The sequence below is a fragment of the Prosopis cineraria genome, unplaced genomic scaffold, assembly GCF_029017545.1.
Source record: "Prosopis cineraria cultivar Desert tree isolate PC_DT_omini unplaced genomic scaffold, ASM2901754v1 PC8, whole genome shotgun sequence".
NCBI classification, from domain to species: Eukaryota; Viridiplantae; Streptophyta; class Magnoliopsida; order Fabales; family Fabaceae; genus Prosopis; species Prosopis cineraria.
Genome location: NW_026555339.1, coordinates 17,569,143 through 17,590,400, shown reverse-complemented (window position 1 = coordinate 17,590,400; position 21,258 = coordinate 17,569,143). Strand labels below are relative to the sequence as shown.

Here is a 21,258-nt window from a genome sequence, read left to right as displayed (position 1 = left end):
CCCTAACGATTGTATTTGTTTAGGAATGAATATGAAGAGCTAACCCACTGTCTTAAGTGTGAGACATCACATTATAAGCAAAATGGGAAGAGTGCGAAGAAGGCAATGTGGTATTTTCTTATTATTCCAAGATTTAGGCGTTTGTATAGCATACGTCAAGAGGCAAAGAATTTAACATGGCATGCAGATGGAAGGATTAAAGATGATAAGATTCGGCATCCAGCTGATTCTCCTGAATGGATAAGGTTTGATCGAAGTACCATGAGTTCGAAAAAGAAGATAGGAACCTACGCCTCGCATTATCTATTAATGGGATGAACCCACATGGTATGCAGAGTAGTACCCTATAGTACATGGCCTATGATGATGGTCATTTATAACCTTCCTCCCTGGCTTTGCATGAAGCGAAAGTATATGATGCTATTCTTGCTAATATCAGGGCCCAAGCAACCCAAGAATGACATAGATGTTTACTTAGAACCATTTATTGAAGACTTGAAGCTGTTGTGGGAGACATGTGTAGAGGTATATGATGCCTACAAAGAAGAGATATTCAATTTGAGAGCCATGCTTTTTGGTACAGTCAATGACTTTCCAGCATATGGTAATCTATCAAGATATAGTATTAAAAGACAATTTGGATGTCCCATTTGTGAAGAGGGAACACGTTCAATGAGATTGCAACATGGTATGAATACCTTAGGCATCATAGATGGTTGGGTGACAAACATCGATATCATCGGTGGAAAAAGTCTTTTGATGGAAAAATAAAAGAAGAGAAGCCACCAAAGCAGTTGACTGGTGAGGAATTATTTGAAAAGGTAAAAGACCTTGATATTAAATTTGGAAAACCATTTGTGAAGAATGTTGGAACAAGCGGGTGGAAGAAAAGATCAATTTTCTTTGAGTTGCCATATTGGAAGACCTTAAATGTGCGACACTTCCTCAATTTGATGCATATTGTGAAAAATGTGTGTGATAATCTTGTTGGGATGTTGCTTTATATTCCAAGAAAGACAAAGGATGGCATCAATGCAAGGTTAGACATGGTTGAAATGGGCATAAGAGAAGAATTGGTGCCGCAGGAGAAGGGAACTCGCACATTTCTTCAAGCAGCAACTCACACACTGTCTAGAAAAAAAAGAAAAGTTTATGTAAGTTTGTTGCTACAATCAAGGTTCCATATGGCTACTCTTCAAATGTTAGAAACCTTATCTCAATGAAGGACCTAAAGTTAAAGGGTTTAAAGACTCATGATTGCCATATTTTAATGGAGAATTTTATTCCGATTGCTATACGTGATATTTTACCCGATAATGTGCGAGGTACAATCACAAAGCTATGTTACTTCTTTAGGTGCCTCTGTAGTAAAGTAATTAATCCTAACAAGTTGTCGAAGTTGTAAAGCTGAATTGTGCAAACACTATGTGAGTTGGAGATGTTTTTTCCTCCTACATTTTTGATATCATGGTCCACTTAACCGTTCACTTAGTTAGGGAGGTATAATTATGCGGCCCTGCTTATTTGAGGTGGATGTACCTTTTGAGCGTAATATGAAAGTATTGAAAGGGTATGTGAAAAGTCAGAGTCGACCAGAAGGTTGCATTATTGAACGATATATTAATGAAGAGACTATTCACTTTTGCGATCAATACTTAAAGAATTCAAGAGATGTTGATGATGAAGCTACAGAACGAACAACGGGAAGAAAGTTATCACTATCTCAAGTGACCAATGGAAAAAAGTACACCTTTTTGTCTGTGCAACTCTCCAGAGATTGATGAGTATGCAAAAATTCATAAGGCAGAGCTAAAAAGGCAGCACCATCATCGATTAGAGAGTTAGATCATCAAACTGCACAATAAACAATTCATTTTTGGTTGAAAGAGCATATCAAAGGGAAGTATAATGCCAATCCTAATTCAGTTTTTGATAGATTAAAATGGCTGGCACAAGGTCCGAGCAAACATGTCTTCTCTTACACTAGTTATACTAGCAATGGGTACAAGTTCTACACAAAGGAGCATGATGACCGAAGTACAATGCAAAATAGTAGTGTATCCACCATAGGTGATAGCATGCACATTTCCAGTGCGAAAGATAAAAAACCTATTTATGTAAAAATGCATTATTTCGAGGTAATTGAGCACATTTAAGAGTTAGATTACATCTCCTTTCGAGTTCCAGTCTTCGGTTGCAAGTAGGTTGAATATAAGAATGGGGTAGATGTCGATAACTCTGGGTTAATTAGGGTGAATTTGAATAAGGAAGGGTTCACAGAGGATCCTTTCATTTTTCCTTCCCAAGCCAAACAAGTTTTTTATGTCCATAATCCAGCTGATAAGAAATGGTCTATTGTTTTATGGAGTAATAAGGAAGTTGAAGAAATGAAAGATACAGAAAATGAGCAAAGTCAAAGAAATGATGAGGTTGAAGTTGATCCATTTCATGGGACATCATTTGAAAATGATGATGGTGTAGATAGTATTGAAGATAATGCTTTCTACATAAGACGTGATCATAATGAGGGAATTTGGATTTTCGAGAGGGGGAAATCAATTCAACAAAAGAAGAAGGTTGTTAAAGTGAAGAAGAATTAGTCAAAAAAGTAGTTAAAACAAGAAAAAGAAAAAGAACAACATAAATAGGTAGTTATGTTATTGTTGACTTATTAAAGAAAGTGTACGTGTTGTTATTATTTTTTTGATTTTTTTAACTTATTCTTTTTTATTCATTTAATCTTGATTATTATTGCTTTCATAGGTAAATGTCTATTGAACATGACCATCTTGACACTGGCTCTAGATCCAGTAGTCCGAGTAGGCAGCATGATGACCCGACTAAGAAGAAGGCTGATCTTGATAGGCAGGAAGAACAATTGAGGAGAGGGTTGGTTATGATGGAGGAAGTCACTAAAGCAAGAAATGAAGGAAAAAAAATTACTGTCAAGTGGAACAATAAGAATCAAGTAGTTGACAGTCATAACTTCATCAGTTATATTGGCGTGGCAGCGAAGTCCTCAGTGCCTATTACTTTAAAATCTTGGAAGAATACAACTCCAGCAATGAAGGATGCAGTGTGGAGAACTTTAACAGTAAGATACTATCACTTTATTTTTTTTCTTTTAACTTAATGTTTTGCAATCGTTTGTTTAAATTGACATGTTCATCTTGCAGTCGAGATTTGAGATCGAGGCAAACTTCAAAAAGCTGGGATAGCCTTAAGATCTTTTAGAAGTTTTATTACCCGTAAATTTTTGGCGAACCCTAACATAGAGGGTATCGAAGATACAGTTCCTTCCCTTATTTCGAAAATTGTAAGTGAGGATGAATAGAAAGCTTTTGTCAACTCACACCGCAGTCCAGAGTTTAAGGTAATATTAATATTATTTTATTTATGTATTGTTACTTTTGTTGTCACCTCCTTTTTATATTAATTGACTTGCTATGTTTTGTGTTTTTTCGAAGGCATTAAGTGCCAAAAATAAAGAGTTAGCGAAGAAGAATGAATATACATATAAGGCTGGACGCAAGGGATATGCGGGAGTTGAAAAGGGTTGATTAAGAAAGAGCAAGTGTCGAAGGGTTCTCTATCCCGTGGCAAGATTTGGGCCGAGGCTCGAAAAAATAAAGTAGGCAATATTGACAACCCAAAAACAAAAGTGGTTGTTGAAATAATAGTAAGTATTAATGATATATTGATATAATGTTATTAGTCTTTACTTATTCACTTTGCTTTTTTCTGCTTCACAGGAGACTTTGACTCAGGAGGCATTAGCAGGCACTCTAACTGTTGATGAGGATATATTAGAGAAGGCGTTAGGGAATACTGACCATCCTGGTCGTGTTCGGGGTGTTGGCTTTGGAGTCACGAGAAAAGATTACTTTGGCAATGCATTCAAGCGTAGTAAAATGGCTGTTTCTTCTACTGAGGTTCAAGAGTTGAGGCAAGAGCTAACGAAACAGAAGCAATAGATACTAGCACAATCGCAATAGATACAAGAACAATCTAGACTCAGCGACATGCTGTTGAGCCAGCATAAGTTGGGGCTTCCACTAGGCAACAGTAGCCCTAGTGTGAACGATAGTTGCACAGTCCCATCTCAGCTCCTACCTAAGGTCTTATTATTCATTTTACTATAATCTTACACATAATACTACTTTTATTGTTCATATTACATAATTTTTTTCTTTTCTTTTAATTTGTGTAGGGTGAGGCCGACGTTGATTGTTTGGCAGAAGACGGCCATGTGGTTACACTAGGGCGCATGTACGATATTGTTGGGCAAGTAATGCTTCACAATGAACACATCCCTGAAGGGATAGTGAAAGTCTCTTTGAAGACTGTTGAGGATCCTAATTATGATCTACCCTACCCTACTCCGGATGTAAGGACAGTAGTAGATGCATTGCTCAGCTTTGTTGCATGGCCGGTTCATCTTCTTCGTATTTCAACACCATCTCTAATGGTATATTTGGTAAACTCCTAATTGAAAATTAACTTCTTTTACATTTTTTTATAGTTAATATCTAACAATCTTATATGTTGGAAAAATTAGCCTGTTGATAAGCCGGTAGGAAAGAAAGCACCAGAGGCTATGAAAGCATTCACTATTAAGTGGAAGAAGGGAAAGGATAAGAAGAGCTCTGACAAATCGAAGGAATCCATCACATTTTCCCAGAAGACACTGGTTTTTCCTCAAGCCCATCTGCCCAAAGCCTCTCAGCCTCAAGCCTCTAAAAGTCAAGTCGCACCCAACAAAAATCAGCAATTGCTTAAGACCTATGCCGAGATGCAAGAAGGAGTGCTGCTCCATTTCCCTACAGACATATATGCCGATCCACAGTCTTTTAACTAAGTCAACAATGAGGTGTTGGATGATTTATTCAACCATGCAGAGGCTATCACTACTCTATGTAACTTATATATGAGGTATGTTTCTAAAACCTTTCATTAGACATTTAGCTATACACACACACACACACACACTTTAATCATATATTGTTCTATTTATTTCGACATTTAAGGAACCTCTAAACTACCATGCTTGCTAGAAGAGATATAGCACAGAGGATTATATTTGTCAGTCCATATATGGTCTCTCCTTATGGCTATGACATAATGAGTCCTAAGCAAGGATTGGAAATATCTCAGAAGCTTTTAAAGTACTTCCAGCAATGTGGTACCGATAAGAACACAATATTTATAGCACCTTATTGTGAAGGGTAAGTTACTTTATGAGGCTTCACTTTAATTTATTCAAAATTTAATTATTTATATGATACTTTCTAATTATAATTTTTGTCATAGGGGACACTGGATGTTGCTTGTGATCAATCCAACTTTAGAGAGGGTGTGGTACCTTGACCCTATTTGGAGTGGCCATTCGTCTAACAGACCACATATTGTGGAAATGATTAATCAGTAAGTTGATTAATTTGTTTACATATATGTAATTTGTTTTTTTGTATGAGTATTTCCTATGTCAAGTTTTCTATTTCACGTTAGGGCCATTGTCATGTACCGCATTGATGTTGATCAATATTTTGACAACTAGTAAAGGGTAGCGGTCAGTTTGATACAGCAGCATCATGGACAATTGTCAAGGTATATGTATTTATTATTAATTATGTTAGAAACGTCACTGTATAGGTCATGTCATATTATTAATTAACTATTTGGTTATTTTATCCATTGTATGATTGTAGTGCCAGAGCAAGCAGACAAAGTCAGGGATTGTGGATATGCTGTCATGAAATTCATGAAGGACATAATCTAACATGCTTCAACTGGAATTCTTCCGAATGATGTAATTGTCTTCCTATTCTATTTTATTAGTTTTTATCAATAAACATGATTTTAATTTTTTGTTGTTGTTATTGCATATAGTACTAAGAGGACACATATTGTGACACGTATACTCATGCTCAAATGGAAGAAATCCTTGAAGAGTTAGCACACAGCATCTTTGAAGCATGGTTTACTTTCAACAGCCAGCATCAATGACAGTTAGAAAACTTAGGCAAATTTTGAAATTTGGAGCTTTATGTTTTAACTACTAATTGCTTTCATTTAAGCAATTCAAGTTGTATATAAGTTTTTTATAGGAATTCATTGCACATTTATATATATAAACATAATTATTATTGGCTGGAACTTGTGTCTGGCTGCTGGAATATCATTCTGTAATTTATAATATAGGGGGCTTGCTAGAAATGTAGGCGAAAGTTGGAAAAAATTAGGTCCTAATATTCAACGATTATGAGAGAAAACTGTTGAATATAATCACAAAACTATTCAGTGGTTTCATCATACAATCGCTGAATAAGTATATATATTCAACGGTTTTTAATTAATAACCATTGAATAATGGGAAAATATTCAGCGGTTTTTATTTAAGAACCGTTAAATATTATCTCTCACAATTTCTCATTTTGAAATTCCAAAAATTTATGCAACGGTTTTGGAATAAAAACTGTTGAATAAATGAAAAAATATTTAACGGTTAAAAATTGTTGAATAAATGGTCATAGAATATTCAGTGCTAGCTTACTCAACGGTTCATAACCGTTAAATAGTAAGGAAAATAACTGTTTTATATATTTTTTTATAGTAGTGGGTCCAGGTGTAGGAATCAACGGGATCCTTTTGAATTATACTCAATATTTTCTCTGATTTTAAATTAAAAAAATTTCACAAATTTTTGAAGTTATTATTGTCTATGATTTTTTTGTGCACCAAAAAAAGAAAGAAAACTAATATATATTAGTATACTTATTATTATGTTCTAGAAGTGCTCTGTTTATTATTTCCACGTTATTTGAACATTACTTTTAATAAAACACAATAATTAAATAATGGCGCTAGAAATTACAAATAAAAGTTGCCGCAATTGTTGAGTTCTATGTGCTTTGAACTTTCGGTTGAGATTTTCTCACATAGAGAAATCACTGTATTTTTAATTAGATGCATGAAGACGTGGTTAAGACGCATGAAAAGAAGACTTGAGCTGACTTTAAATGCTTTGTTTTTTATTCTTTGTGCATTTTTATTTCAATAATTTTGTAGCCACCAGCTGGAGTTCAACCCATCAGTTGCAAATTCAAGAAATATATATATATATATATATATATATATAATGAACAAATCAATTTATTAACATTAAAACCGTACTGGAAATTAGTCACTCTTGTTGGGTATAAAGAGAAGGATTTGGACTTGGTGGACATGCTCATTCTTGAATGGGATGTAAATAATCCATATTTGATTTAAACTGTTTAAATCTAAAATTTTTGAATTTTTTTGTCAAAAATCATTATTGAGGCTTTTAAAAGATGTGTCACCTAATCTTTCAATTCATGGATTTATTTCTCTAAACTCCATGACACTGGATTGGCACGGAAATTTTTTTTAGGTTATTTATGATTGAAAATTATGCTTTACTAATTTACTTATTGTATTTGAGAATAATATACATATAAAAAGGTGAAGCAATTTAAATTGTTAGAAACTTATGTATTTTTTCACGTCATATATCAAAGTGTACGGAAGCATATGACATATGACTTTAAATATAGAAGATTATGTTTTAAATAGTACAATAAAAATAGAAGGGGAAGGTTTTGAATGGAATCCATCTTGGATGCTCATCTGGACCATCTAGCTGATTTAATAGATTATTTTATATTTTTATTTTATATTTATTAAATTAAAATTTATAAAAATTACTAAAAAATTGTAATAAAATATTTTTTATTATTAATCAAAATGAGATTTAATTTAGAGGGTATAATTTAATATTAAAATTTTTATCTATTGATTATATAAATGTATTCTGTATGGTTCAGGCTTAAAATTTTTAACTTATAATTTTTTTCAAAAAATATTTTTAAAATTATATTTTATTTTATTAAATCTATTAAAATATAAAATTATAAAAATTTTAATATTAAATTGGATTATGCAAAGTACATTTGGGTAGTTAATATATAAAAATTATAAAATTTTTAATATTAAATCGAACTCTTCAAATTAAATAAAGATCTAATTGATGATAAAAATTTTTAATTTTTTTATAATTTTTATAAAAATTTATTTTAATAAATATAAAATAAAAATAATATATTAAATTTAAATTTAAATGGTTCAGATTTTATCACCATGATAAGCACCCAAGATGGATCCGTCTGAATGTGTAAACTGTGAAAAAAAGTAAAAGATGAAAAAGCCAATAAAGTAATGAAAAGGATCACACGGTTTGATGTTTGAATGCAATTTTCTTCTCATTCTTTCTCCACTTTTCTTTAATTTGAAGCAACTGGTGACTTCATCATATCACTTTGAAATCAAACATATTTTTCAATATTACTTCATCATCCTTCAGGTTTCTGCTTTCTGCCTTGCTTCGTTTTAGATTTATTCTGTGAAATTTCGCTTTGAATTAAACATGGAATGTCGATGAGAAAGAATATATGCAATGATTATACTTCCATTTAATTTTTGCCTAAAGAGTGAATGAATTTTGAGGTAAGAGAGAATCATGTAGTTTCTATTATATCTTGTTTTCTTCAGTGAAATAGATTATTTGCTGGTTTTTGTCATGGACTTTGTGTGGTTGTTGAAGGTGTTGCTTTGAAACTCAAATAGACGAGAAAATTGTTATGAAAATTTACAAAGTTTACTTTATTTATTATTTTAGTCCTTATTATTTAAAGAAGAGGTAACATTGTTGAAATTTGCTGAAATGAATAACAAAATATTGATGATATATAGCTGTGTAGATTAATGAAAAAAAAATGTAGTTATTTATGTAAAAAAAATAGGCACAACAATTTTGGAAAACAAAAGAACAAAATATAGTGTAAATGACTGGATTAATAGAAATTAAACTAGTTTAAGGTTTAATTTATTCTCATTTACTATATATTTTTCGCACATTAGATTAATTTAAGAGATTAGATCTATAATTAGGACAAACTTAACTGAATAAAAGTTTTATTATCCCTATTAAATAAATTGTACACATATAGGGGCACTGCCACTTATTCTCTCATGGAAACCACCTCTCCAGAAATTTCTTAGCTGATAAGTTCTTTGGCAATTCTTTCCTTTTTTTTTTTCTCTCTTGTAGTTTCCAAGCAAATTCAAGATCAAAAGAGAAAGTAAGGACAAAACCAATGTGGAATTCAAAATTATGATTTTTTTTAAAATAATCCAAATACTCTTAATTTTTTCAAACTCTATTTAATTTCTGAAACTACATTTTATAAAAGCTAACCAAATATTCCTAGTTTTTTCAAATTCCATTTGTTGTTTGAAACTCTTTGTAGAAGAAGTTAAATTTTCCCCATTGGTAAATTAATTTATAAAATCAATTTTAAAAAAATATTTTTTCAAACATTATCATGTTTTGTTAATCAATTTTCTCTAAATCCAAACACATTTTAAAGAAAATGATAATTGAAAATATACTAAAAAATAATCATTGTCACATTCTAAAAATTAGACGTGACTGGCATGAAATATATGCACAAACACATACCGTGGTCAAGGAAACTATAATCTATTATTTAATATTTATTTCTAAAATATAATTAGATTTATATTGAAAATTTTTAACACTTTTGATCATAATCACTTATAATAAAAGTTTTAGTATATATATATATATATATGTAAAATTTTTGGCAAAACCTCTCTTATAAACAGGACCTCATGAACATTTATAATACAATATTTTAATCATAATATCAAATTAATCAAAAGTAAAGCTCTTTTTAACCAGCAGACAAAATATATAACCACATAAATAACCTAGCTATAGACTATGTGAAGCACTTAAAAAAAAGTTTATAATAAAAATTTTATAATTAAAATGTTACATCAATTTACTAATAGTAGTTGTAAATTACCTAATTTTATCTATCAATAATCATACTGATATCAATTATTAATTATTTAACTTTTACTTATTAATTTATCAATATCAATTATAAATTATGTGACTTGTCAATAATCATATTAGTTTAATCATTTTACCCCAAATGCAGAATCATTAGTTATTACTTCTCTCACTTTAATTATCAATCATTTTTTTTTCCTTTTGCAAAAGGATTTTTGATTTTTTCAACTACCCATTTTATTTGAGTTTAGTCTAGAAATTTTATAGTGAAATTTTAGATTTTTTTGGAACCCACTAGTAAATATATATTTTCAATGTTCCTTAATTGAAATTTTCCCTTCTAAAATTGTGAGAGAGAGTAAGCAGTTAGATTATAAGGATAAAATAATAATTTTAAATTTTTTAACATAAATACAAATGAAAAATTAAGTATTTTAAAATTTTTAATGGAATATTTTTCACGGTATTAATAATTAGATTAAAGAATAGATTTTAAAAATAAAGAGGAGTTTCTATAATTAAAGAAAAATGAAAGGAATGTTATTGCGTTTTACTTTTTTTTTTTGAAAAAAAAAGTGATATTGGGAATTTTTTTAGTTACACTTATTGAGACTTTTAAGTTTTAACAAACATGTGTCACGTTTAGCAATTTGTTAAAAATAATTGTGACAGCCCTAGTCAATTTAAATCAAGCTTTAAATACCTGAAAATATTAAAAAAAATTATATGATCAAACCTATCTCTAAGACTTGAACTTTCAATTTGGCCCGAGTATTAGAATTGTTAAACATATTTTTTTAATTTTACAGAAATTAAATTTTTATTTTAAAAATTAAGATTCTTAATTTTTATCTTATTTTAATTTTAATTTATTAATAAAAAAATTGGGTTTTTGGGCTAATTAGTCATTTGGGTTCAGTCTGAATTGGATTTCTTCATGTTCATTAGGGCTGAGGAATAAACTTAAAGTAAAGAAAAATTTATAAACTTTCAAATTTTTTTGAGCTGGCTCAAATGACTAACTCTAATAAAGATATATAACATGAATTTAAATATAGAAGAATATGTTTTAAATTACACAATAAAAATAGAATTACAACAATGGGTTAAACGTCAACGTTAGTGGTCTGAATATAACAATAAGTAAACTGTAATCCACGTTGCACAATAAGTCACAGTAATTGCTAATTACATTATATAAATTAAATGTCTACCAAGTTAAGGAAAAAAGTAAAATAAAAAAAAAAAACACAATAAAGTAATGAAAAGCAACATCACATGAGTCTGTCCTTTCATTCTGCAAAAAGGCGTACTGAGGTCCGCAACACGGTTTGAGGGATGAACGCGCAAAGACTTCAGAGAAGATTTGGGTTTTCAATTGAGCTCGTCCCCGTTTAAATTTCAGTTGAATATAATAAATTTTTTAAAAAAATTATTAAATAATAAATTTTAATTATAATTAATTATATTATAAGATAATATATTTGAATATTATTTTTTTAAAATTAATTTTAATAAATTGATGATATTTGAATAATTTAATCAGAAACAATTTTTAACTATATAAATTATTATATAATTTAATATTTAAATATCAGATATCAACTTTTTGAAATAAAAAGTTTAACTTTTATTAAGAAAAAAAAGAAAAAGAAGAGAGTTTAATTTTATTTTTATTAAATTATGTGTTTTTTTTATAATTTTTTTCTTGGGCCTGTATTTATAATTTGTTCCAATATTTTTGACAAACTTTTGGTAGAAAGCGTGATCATTTTTTACTATTTGGATAATTGGCAGAAGAAATTAATTTTGGAGTCCAAAACGTGCGTTTTTCTCTTATTCAAACAGGCACCTCGTTGTTGAGACTTTAGAGTATTGTCATACTCTTTTCTTCTCTATAGCCTTCCCTTTTTTTTTTTAATTAAAAAACAATTTTATTTGGAATAATGTCAGGCATTAAATATGAGAATCTATCCACTCAGTACACACAAAAAATTCCATTTGGCTCACTCCCTCCATTTTGGTTGACATGCCAAGTCAAAATGTTAATTTCTAACAACATTTTAAAAAATTGGGCTGATTATTTACTGATAGAGGTATTGGTTTTAAGGTTAATAATAAAATATAATTGAATCATGATCAAATTAATTATAAATAAAGTATTTTATTAAATTAGATAAGATATTGATTTAATAGTTTATTGGTTTAACCATATGAATTGATCCGAAGTTCTATACTATAATTTCCATTCAATTTTAGGACCCTTTCCGAGAAACTTCTCATAGTTAATTTCTTTGACATTTCGTAGAATTTCTTTATAGTTTTTTAGCAAATTTAAGGTCACATATAATGAGAAACGTAGTAGACTGTTAATTACTATTATTATTATTATTATTATTATTATTATTATTATTATCCAAACGACTCTTGATGATTTCATTCGTATTTCCTAGTCTTCCCTCTCTTTTCTTACACACACAAAATTTAAAAAAAATAGTATATTAAACTTTTTTACTATACATATTATTTTGTTTAAATTTATCCATTAATATATATATATATATATTTATTGTATTTAATTATTTTTAATAAAAGATAAATGAGAAAAATTATTGATTTAGAATTGAGGGATTTTAAACTTATTTTTTAATAATATTTTTTAATTTTTTAAAACGGTACACTCTGATAATATAAAAGGACCACTTTCATAATTATATTTTATAAATAAATACTTAAAAAATATAAAAAAGTAAATAAAAAATACAATAAAGTAATGAAAAGCATCATCACATGGTTCTGTCCATTCATTCTGCAAAGGAGCACTGTTGTCCGTAACACGGTTTGACTCATAACATGTGAAGACTAGAGGGAAGACTTGGGCTTCCAGTTGAGCTCGTGGCTGCTTGTTGAGACTTGAGAGCATTATAATACCTTCATCTTAAGTCAATACACACAAGAGTTCCATTTGCCTCACTCTCTCCTTTATGCTTCTCTTTCTTTCTCCATTTATCTTTCTCTGAAATTTGTAGCAGCCTGCTCAACTTCATCTTATAGCACTTCCAAATCCAACAAATCTTTCCACATTACTTCATCCTTCAGGTTTCTACTCTCTTCCTTGCTCCGTTCTAGATTTCTTCTGTGAACTGAATGGTTTGGATCTCTGAGATTTCGCTTTGAATTAAACATCCAACGTCAACGAGATTGAATATCTACATAGATTCTTCTTCCGTTTAATTTATGCCTCAAGAGTGAATGAGTCTTGCGGTACGAGTGAATCATTCAGTTTCCGTCATCTTGATTTCTTCAGTGAATTAGTTTATCTGCTGATTGGTTTCCTGGGACTTTGTGTGTCTGTTTTGCTTTCAAACTCAAATAGATGGGAAAATTTGTTATGGGATATTTACAAAAAGTTTGTTCACTTTCTTTCGCCTTCAGTAGTATCCATTTCTCATTGCTACACTTTCTTTGTTGAAGTTCCTATTTTGTTCGTTGGCGTGTGTATATTCTTTCTGATTTTGTATTTTTCACTTTTGTACTTTGGTTCAGACTCTGAATCCTTGCAATGCCACTTGATGTTAATGGAGTTGGGTGTTCTTCAAGCTCTTACGGATCAACTAAGAGCCGGAAATATGATGTGTTTTTGAGTTTTCATGGTGAAGATACTCGCACAGGCTTTACTGATCATTTATATGATAATTTAAGTCGCAAAGGATTAAGTATTTTTAGGGATGAAGAAAGACTTGAAAGGGGACAATATATCAAGACAAGTTTACTACAAGCAATTGAAGAATCTCGTTCTGCAATTGTTGTGCTATCCCCAGGATATGCTTCTTCAACATGGTGTTTGGATGAGCTCCAAAAGATTCTTGATTCTGAAAAAGAGTTGGGTCTTCAAGTATTTCCAATCTTTTATCATGTAGATCCGTCAGATGTTAGAAAACAAAAGGGAAGTTTTGAAAAAGCATTCAAGAAGCATGAAGAAAGATTTCCACAAGACAAAATGAAAGTGAAGGGTTGGAGGGATGCTTTAGAAAAAGTTGCTAGCATATCTGGTTGGGACTCCCGAGATAAGTAATTTCTACTTCTCTCAGTAATTATGATTATTTTTTTGGTGCAAAATAAGGGCATGGATTTCAAAATAAACTATAACCACATCAGCTTTATTTTATTTCCTTTTCTTTCTTTTTCATTTTTCGAGAGTTATGTTACTTAAAGCTTTCACTAAAATGTAGTATAAGGTTAATTTTAATGGTTGACTTGGACTTGTAGGTGTATATATGTTTTGGTAAAATAGATTCGATTTACCATTGGTTGTTGTCGCACTAGGTTTCCCAATCGAATTCAATCCATGCTAGCATTTTGAAATGGTTATTTTCTTTCAACGATGTTGAATTTTAATAATATTAGTAATATCTCTCTATTTTGAAATATCATTATTAATTAATTAATATGACTATTACTTATTATGTTTTGATAGTTGGAAAAGTTAGCATATAGGGTTAGATTCGAACTTTTAACCGAATATTGTAGGTCAAACACTCTTTACCCTAATTGATCAAGTCTTCCAAATCAATACACCCCTTGTTGATGCATCTTTTCGACACCTAATAGTTTGATTCAATTTAGTGCAGTAGCTATAAGCCAAATAAATTATATAGAGGCACAATTTTGTAAACCTCTCTTTTTTCCTTCTAGTTTGATGAGAGAAGAATTTTGGTCTTATTTATAAGTAATGCCATTGATTTTTTATCATGAGTTTTTATTCATTATTAAATGTTAGTAGGATAAAATATATAATTAAAGTACATATATTTAATAGAAGCAAAGTTAAAATTCATTAAATTTTTAAACAGAATTAATAAGTTTTAATGTTTCCTATGGATCTATTGAATAATGTTAAAAGTGACTTATAAGTAAGATTAAATGTAGTTGTTTGTATTGAACTATACTATGTTCATGGCTTATAATTAATTAGCATGACTTTCTATATATCTTTTGTCCCTTAAATTATAGGTCTAATAATATTTAGAACTCTAAACTCATTTTTTTTACGCATTGTCACCCAAAAACTTTTACAATTGTAGCAATCTCCTTGCTGTTAACTTTGATTGTTAGTTGATTAGAAAATTACATAAAAGAACCTCAAAAATTATAGAAAAAGATTAAAAAATAAAATTTGTAATTTTTAGGTCCTTTTATGCAATTTTTGAAGTCCCTTTTTGTAATTTTGTAGTCAACTAACTAACGGTTAAAGTTAATAGTGAAGGAGATTGTCATGATTTTAAAAGTTTGGTAGTAAAATTGTACCAAAAATGAGTTTATAGTGATAGATACTTCTGAACATGTAGTTTAAAGGCCAAATTGTTATTTTATCGTATTTTAAACAATGAGTCTTAGAACCAAGCTAAAATGAGAAAAATAGTTGTAAGTTAAAAACTACAATTGAGTTAAATTAGATTTATTCTTATTATAAAAAATTTAAAACCCAACTATTTCACTTTCCAATATATTAATCTAATAATTATGATAAAGTAGATGTCGGCATATGGAATATTCTCAATAATTGTAAATTAAATACTAGATTTCAAAAGGGGCACGATGCCTATGCTTAGATTTAGGGGTTTTGTTTTTTTTTTGTTTTTACATCAAGGAAGCAAAATTGATGTGAATATTCTTATTAATTAAAGTCAGTGTCGGCCCATGCGAATAAATACTAGAAGCTACGTTCAGCTCTTCTATGAATGAAATTATCGCTCATTCTTGCTAAGTTAAATTTAGTTTCATGGTAAACTTAAAAGTTTATGATTCAGGTGACTTAAATGATCATGCTATTTTCAGGTAAAAAATAGGTCATGCTATAACTTTATTTTTCTATGCAGGCATGAAACTAAATTCATTGAAAGCATTGCTAAACAAATTATGCCTAAGTTACTTGATGAATTGCCCTTTGACCATGATGGATTAGTTGGAATTGAATCTAAATTAATTGAGTTGGAATCAGTTGTAGAAAGTGATTCAGAAGGAGTTCGATCCATAGGAATATGGGGAACAGGAGGCTTAGGCAAAACTACTCTTGCTCGCACTTTTTATGAGTGGAAGCGCAAAGACTTTGAGGTTCATTGCTTTCTTGATAATATCAGAGAGAGATATGAAAAAGGTGGCTTGATTTCATTGCAAAGAAAACTTCTTGATTCTTTGAATAATAAAAGAAGTTTGGAAGTGGATGATTATCATGAAGGAAAGAAGTTGATAAAAAACATGTCAAAGGATAGAAAAATTCTACTGGTCCTTGATGATGTGAGTGATCTAGGCCAACTTGAATATTTGGCTCGAGAGCAAGGATGGTTTGGCAATGGGAGTAGAATAATAATAACAACCAGAGATAAGCATTTGTTATCATCATATGGTGTATCTACTCAATACAACATCAAATTCTTGAGTGATGATGAGTCCTTTGATCTTTTCTGTCAGCATGCTTTTCAAGGAAAAAATCAACCAACTGAAGATTACTTGGAGGTTTCTAAAAGGGTGATGGAATATGCTGGAGGCCTTCCTTGGCTCTCAAAGTGTTGGGTTCCTTTCTTTGTGGAAGAACTATAGAGAGATGGAAGGATGCACTAGCTAAGTTGAAGAAGGTTCCTCATGATCATATTTTGAAGATACTTAAGGTTAGTTTTGATGGATTAGATCAAAAGGAGAAGACTATATTCTTGGATATTGCTTGCTTTTTTGATGGGATGGCCGTAGGCCGTGTCATTCAAATTTTAGAAACTTTGGATGAGGATCTTTACCCAAAAATTGGAATAGATGTTCTTATTGACAAATCATTGGTAATTAATTCTGAAGGGCATTTGTGGGTGCATGATACGCTTCAAGATATGGGTAAATACATTGTCTCTGAAGAGTCACTTGATGATATCGGCAAGCGTTCTAGGATATTTTCTTTGAAGGATGCCGATTATATCCTAAAAAGAAATAAGGTAACATCCCTTAAGTTTTTGCGATTGTTACGTGCACAATTTATTTAACAGTTTATTTCATGAATTTTATACATGATTAACATGACTTATCGTTTTATAGGGGACAGGAGCAATTCGGGGTATAGTTCTAACACTGGAAAAATCATTTGATGCTCTTTGGAATCCCGAAGCCTTATCAAAGATGAGCAATCTCAAGTTACTTATCATTTCAAGTGGCTCATCACGTGTTTCTGACTGTCAATTGAATCTTCCTCGTGGACTCAAGTCCCTTTCCAATGAGTTGAGAATTATTGAATGGGAGGGATATCCTTTAGATTCTTTGCCAAGACGAACTCAACTTGATGAACTTGTTCATCTGAAAATGCAGCATAGCAAGTTAAAAGAACTTTGGAGAGAAACGCAGGTAATTATGGTCCTTCACTTAAAATTGTTTGTCCATAATTTAATATATTTATTATTAACAAGCTTTTGGTTTTTGAGGGCGTATGGATTTCTTCCTTCTTTCTTTTCAGTCTCCACGTAAGCTCAAGTATATAAACTTATCTCATTTAACACACCTCATCAAAACATACCCCAGATCTTGATGGAATTCTTGGTCTTGAGAGATTGATTCTTAAAGGGAGTTCTAACCTAGTTGAAATTTAGCAATCTTTTGGGCAACACGAGAATCTTGTCATGTGCAAAAACATTTAAAACCCTTCCAAGAAAATTTGAAGTGAATCGCTTAGATATTTTTCTTCTATCTGGTTGATTTATAGAACACTATTATAGTTAAACTACCTGAAACATAGGCCAATTTGTTTAGTCCTATTGAATTAAGTTTGATGGGCTGCACAAATATGATTTTTTTATATAAAATTATCATTTAAAATGAAATTTAGTTAGTCAAAACAACCATAGGTAATTGCCTTTCTATTAAAAATAGTTATATTTGATTTTAAACAATTTTGTTTTTATAATATTTTTTATTTTTAACTTTTACTTTTCATGTTGGCATTTAGGTTTAGGAAGGCTTAAATGCCTTGATTTAAGGAATTCATTAAAACATTTATGGCCTTTCTTTTAAAGATAGTTATATGTAATTTAAAGCAATTGATACTTGTTTAAGATTTTTTTTCTTCCTTTTTTAACTTTTTTTTTCATGTTGGCATTCAGGTTTTAGGAAGGCTTAAGTACCTTGATTTAAGCGATTCAAGATATCTAATCAAAACACCAAATTTTGATGACATCCCTGATCTTGAAATACTCATTCTTGAAGGTTGTGTAAACCTTGTCAAAGTACATTCATCTCTTGGATGCCATAAGAATCTTGCCACAGTCAATTTGAAGGGTTGTAGGAGTATTAAAACTCTACCAAGAAAGTTCGAGATGAAATGCCTAGAGACTCTTGAACTCTCAGGTTGTTCAAAAATCAAACGACTTCCTGAATTTGGGGAAAGCATGGAGTGTCTATCCAAACTTGATGTGGAGGAGACTGGTATCACAAAACTACCTCAATCACTTGTTAATTTGGCTACTCTTGCTGTTTTAAATCTTAGGAATTGCAAAAGTCTGGTATGCCTTCCCAATGTGATTCAATATATGAAGTCTATTAGAATTCTCAATTTTTCTGGTTGCTCAAATCTTTCAAGTCTTCCAGAGTTTTCGAATGAAAATGTGGCTTTAGAAGAGCTTGATGCTAGTGGAACTGCTATCAAGGAAGTGCCTTCATCAATCTGTCAGTTGAGAAATTTGATATCACTATCTTTTAGTGGATGCACTGGACGAGAACAATCATCCTCACAAAGTTTCCCTTCCATTTTCAGTTGGTTCTCTGGGATTATAAGGCCTTCAATATCTAATGGGTTATTGCTGCCCCCTTCTTTACCAAGTTTATCATCATTAGAGAGGTTAAATTTAAGTCATTGCAATCTCCATGAAGAGTCCCTTCCTAATGATTTTAGTGGATTGTCATCGTTGTGGCAGCTTGATCTGCGTGGAAACAATTTTGTAAACCTACCTATTGGCTTTGTCTTCAATCTTTCAAATCTCATATGGGTTCACTTCAGTCATTGTCCAAGGCTTCAGTCACTGCCACGACTTCCACCAAATATAATGCATGTAAATGCAGTTGATTGTCCTTCAATGACACCTAAACTTGGTCGACAACAGCTGTGGGAAGTCTTTGAACAACATGTATATAAGGTTGGTTTGATTTTCTCATTAGGATGTTTCTTACACATTATAATCATTATACTTCTCTAACATATATACAAAAATATAGATTCAAAGGAGCATGAATTTAAAAGAGCGTTACATTTTGTATATTCTTGGAAGTTTTATTATATGATTGTTTCTTGAATATTATAATCATCACACTTCTTTAACATACTAATAATATATGTTACAGGATAGGTTCAACCCAGGATCGTCGTTCTTCTTAAATGTTCCAGGAAGTGAAGTGCCATCATGGTTTTATAATCAAAATTACTTCTGTGACGAGACTCTTTTTTTTAAACCAAATGTGTCATTGATAGCGGATATAGATGATCAATGCCTTTCAAGTAAATGGTGTGGAATAGCCGTATGCTTAGTTATAGAATGTTGTTTGGCATCTGCTTCTTTTGAAAATGATCTAGTGAGTTTGTCGTGGATATGTAGAAATCTTCCAAGCGGGTTTGGTACCAATGCGATTGAGCCTTGGTATAGCCAACTCATTTATTTATTTATTCCATGCTTTGATAAGGGAAAACTTCAATTTACTTTTTATGCTAAAAATTATAGTTTTAACAACAGAAAGGTAGAAATAAGGAAGTATGGGTGGCGTGTAGTGTGTGAAGAAGATGCTGAAGCATTGCGAAGAAGAAGGGGTGAAGGATGTAGCAGCAGCAATGATTCAGACAATTATCATACTCTTAATGAAGGTGATTAGGACATCCAGACACTCTTGCAAAATGCCAAAAATTAGAATAAATGTTACAAGGTACGCACGTCAACATTATCTCTTTTTTTCTTCTTTTTTTTAATGGATATCTCATGCTATTTTTGTTTGCATATATATATATATATATATATATATATAACACCAGCATCATTGACATCATTCGCATATGACCAATGGAATTCATTGTTTGAAAAATTATCGTATTACTAATCTCTACAATGTCACGTTATTTTGATTTGATCTTTATAGTATAAAACTTAAATAATTTTTAGTTCAATCTTTATTATTATATTTTGTCGATGTATTGCTACATATTTGAAAATATTGATCAATACATATAAAACTCAATACTCACAAAACTTTATCAACCTGGACCTATTCAAGAAAAATTGTAAACTGTAGAATTATCAATGTTAAGAAAAATAGACCGGTCATTGAATTGGTGAGGGTACTCATTTACATTCAATGGTCTGATCACGATATAAACCATAGTTCAACTAGTCATGAATAAATTGATATATTTTAAATAATGTATGTTTAAAATATAATAATAAAAATGAATTTTTAAATTTCCAACAAAATAATATAAGATAAAAAGGTAATATACATTAATATTCCATTATTTAAATCCCAACAAACAAAAACACACACACACACACTTTATTTCATAATTTATAATTTATAACTTTAAAATATATGCATATATACATATTTCTGTATATTTGTTCATTTTTCTTAATTGTCAATGCTTATTAGATATAAATATGTATAAATTATACTTTATAAATATGAATTAAAATTATTAAAAATAAAAATTTTAAATTTAAAAGAAATATCAAGATAGTTCAACTAGATTTACTAGTTTTGATCGGTTTAAAACTGGTTATGTCTGGTTATGTCGATTCTTGACTAGTTTTCAGATTAGTTGATTCTCTATGTGAAGGGATCAAACTTAGGATCGATTCACAGTTCAACTGATCAAATTAGCCAGTCTAGTCTGGTTTTAATAATAACATTAACAAATATAAACTTTTAAACTCATTCTTTTGATTTATTGTATATGTAAGCCATAAGAAAGTTCTTGCAATTTAAATGTAACTATGATTGAAGTATTTTTTTTTTTATGATTTACTATTTAACTGAAGATTCACTTATCATAATTGTTCATTTTGAAGTTCTTTTACTTGCAGGTTTTTCTTTGTGATGCTTTTTTGTGACTGAAAGGTTCTTGAAGTTCGGTCTTGTGAGCTGTGTTTTGTAGTGTTTTTTAAGCTTTATTTTTAATGTTCGGTGTGAATTACAACTAAACAAGAGATGTTGCCTAGTGACCATTTGGTTTAACTATGTCTTTCTATACCAAACTTGGTTTTGAGTTAGGATTAACTTTCATTACCCTCAATGTGATTTAGTGTGGGACTTCTTAAAATATATGGTGTGATTTGATGTTTTCTAAA

At 30.4% G+C, this 21,258-nt stretch overlaps 1 pseudogene; it reads left to right on the top strand.

Annotated features, from left to right (window-relative positions):
* The first annotated feature begins 12,843 nt into the window (after positions 1 to 12,843).
* LOC129318424 (disease resistance protein RPV1-like) lies at positions 12,844 to 21,258 on the top strand (annotated as a pseudogene).